The sequence below is a fragment of the Phyllostomus hastatus genome, unplaced genomic scaffold, assembly GCF_019186645.2.
Source record: "Phyllostomus hastatus isolate PE091 unplaced genomic scaffold, TTU_PhHast_1.1 phas_contig_17, whole genome shotgun sequence".
Lineage (NCBI taxonomy): Eukaryota > Metazoa > Chordata > Mammalia > Chiroptera > Phyllostomidae > Phyllostomus > Phyllostomus hastatus.
Window position 1 is genome coordinate 45,852,237 of NW_025333664.1, and position 3,304 is coordinate 45,855,540.

Sequence of the window (3,304 nt, forward strand, 5' to 3'; positions counted from 1 at the left end):
TCCAACAAACTCCACTGTGAGGCTGGGAGTTTCTCCTGCAGCATCAAACCCCACAGGTTTTTACAGCCAGAAGTTTTGAGGCTTTATTTCCCTGCTTGGAACCCTGGGTTGTGCAGTCCGTCTCACTCCTCAGTTGTTCCTCCCAGTTTATCTGCATGCAAATGTGGGACTACTCTCTCTGCCAGCTTCCGCCTTGCCTGCCCTGGTCTTCCAGCATCTGCCTGCTAGAGTCCTCTCCACCCTGGCTGCCTGTCTCTGCCTCTCCTACCAGTCTGGATAAATATTCCTTCTTTAATTTCTTGGTTGTTGAACTTCCATACAGTTCAATTTTCTGGCAGTTCTGGTTATTTTCTGTTTTTAAATTTGTTGTTTTCCTTCTTTTGGTTTCATGAGGAGGCAAAGTGTATCTACCTATGCCTCCACCTTGGCCAGAAGTCCAATAAATAAATTAAAAAAATACATAGACTAATGACTCTCTTGGGCTTGTTTCTTTCAGTCAAAACTTAAATTTTAGTCCTAAGTTCTAACTTCTCTGATATTAAGAAAGTATGACCTCAAAGAGAAAGGAAACCTGCAGAAGAGTGTATCCCAGACACCTCAAACACTCTAGGTATTCCTATGAAAGGGTCTTCTCTAAGGTGGGAGGGGCATGTCCAGCTCCATAATTTCTTGGGTTTATTCTGTATTATTTTGAAATAAACCACATATGGGGAGACCTACATGTACAATAAAGTAACTCAAATATAAAGAGATGAGACCACATAGAGAATCTTCAGTAATGAGAAGTCCAGCCTCTTTCCTACCATAAAGCTAATAAACCTGGACAGCTAGCAGTTTGTCTCCTCAAAGAAATGACAATAGCACATAAAAATACAGTTCTATGTTTTGAACATTTAGTCTAACTCTTACAACATAAACAAGGTGGGGAATAGCATTCTTAATTTCAGCAACCTTTGAAATCCCCCAAATAGTCTCTGTCTCAAGCTCTTTCACATTCTCAATACTCTATAAATTCCTTTTTTTTTCTCTAAACACTTCTTCACACCTAGTTTGTCCCCATGGCTCATATTTTTACTTTCTACCCATTTATTTATCATTTAACTATCATATACTTTCTGATGGCTTCAATTTCATCTTCCCTTTGCCCATCCTTCAGATTATGAGCAATAAAAAGACAACTGACCTAGCAGCTGGAATCTTTACCTCTTAAAAAAGGTGTCAAGTGAGGGAAAAAGATTGAAAACATTTAAAAACTAATATCTCTCCTTCATTTCCCTTATATGTTTCATGTTACATATCGTATTTCTTAGTGCTATGGTTCAATATTCTGGCCTTTATTTACTTACATCCAGATGTTCCTTGGCCAAAACAAAGAAAGAAAAAGAGAAGGTGGATTTTTTAAATACATTTGGGGATTATTGCAATAAATTAAATGTACATTTCCAGATTTGTATATATGTGAACAAGATAATATTATTTATAAAACCCTTAAGTAGTATAACTACAGTTCTTTTAACTCAGTTTTAGCCCAGGTACAAATAAAAAAAATCAAACTTTATACCTTTTGGTAATCAAAACTCTACCCAGCTCTCTCTTTACCTAATAAACTATCATCCCAATCATCCATCTCTCCTCAAAATATAACCTCCTACCCTCTAAAATTCTTTGCCTAATGCTCATAACTGATGGGATGATGAAAGTAAAGTACTCTATTATTCTTTTGACAAATAATTCTGAGAAAAATAATCCAAAAATCTAATTTGATATTGAGTTTTGAGGAACATTTAAGTACCTCAGTATAACTTAATGCTTTTCTAAAACAAGAGGTTCTTTAGTACCAGCCATGTAGCTTTATTCAGTTCATTTCATGTAGCTTTCTAGGGAAGTGTAGTAGAGCCTGTTCCATTTCTTGCATGAATATATTCTCTTAGTATACAGGGTAACTCAATTATTCTGCAAAGTATCCTAACCTCCAACCATCAGCTTTTATTTTTCCTTGGTCACAGAAAGTATGAAATATGTGTAGAATTGGAAATAACCAGGGAATGTGGGGCTGAACATCACTGTTACTAAGAAGTGCTGGCAATAAATATATTGTTAAGGAAGATCAGATCTCTAAAATAAAGCAGTCGTTTTTTTAACTGTTCATGGTTGGGAAATAAGTCTGCTTAAAAGTACATACATATTCAAACAAAGATGACCAGGAGATAGTTCACTTATTTCATCTTAAGTTTTTCTGAACTGATGGTCTTCGGTCAAAAAAAAAAGTAATAATTCCTTCACTTTACAAAAAGTGATAGGTATCAGCACCTACATTTCCCGTATGATTCAATTGCAAAAAAAAATTGTGGTTTATTTCAGGATCTTCACAAGCCTACCCCTCTATGGCTATATAATGAAAAATTAATCTTACCAAAATAGAGTTTCCTTCTTTGTTTCCATTTTTTGAAGTTAACCTTTAAATCTTTGAAATTTCCTGAGTGAAATGTATTATTCATAGAGGGCCTATGGCACTACATCTGATAAATTATGCTTATGAGGTAACTCAGGGTAGGTGCCTCGATAACTTATGTTAATAAGATGACTCAGGATTGGGCTGACCATGCCAGAAAGACTAACCCATGTCATTAGAGGTTTTGGAGTTTGAGCCATGTGACATCAGCCTGAACTCCTGAGAGAGGAGAGGGGCTAGAAATTGAATTCAGTCATGTAGCCAGTGATTCAATTAATCTTTCAAAAATAATAAAACCCCAATAAAGATTTCAGACACCAAAGATCAGATGAGCTTCTCTGGTGGCAGTACTTTGTGTGCATTGTCATATATGGATTCTGAGAGGGTAGTGAATCCCTGAGGATGACACAAACTTTGTATTTGACACCCTCATGGACTTCTCCCTCTATGTCTCTTCATTTGATTGGTTCTAATTTGTATCTATATGCTAAAACCAAATATAGATGGTGTGCTTTCCTGAATTCTATGAGTCATTCTAGTGAACTATCAAACCTAAAAGAGTCTATGTGGACCTCCGAATTTGAAGACCATTTGAAGGAAGTGATGGTGGGCTTAGGAACCTTGATCTTGGGGCTGATATTGAACGTGAAGATAGTCTTGTAGGGCCTGCTCTTTCAGATGATATAGTTTGGTTGAACTCTTTTATAATACACACAACTAACAGCTATAAACCAATATCTTTGAATATTTTTTTATTTTTCCAGATGAGGTGCTATTGACATCGTCACATTTTATTTCTACAGTGTATCAAGGCCACTATATTAATGTGGTCTTGTCAGACTTGAGTTTCCA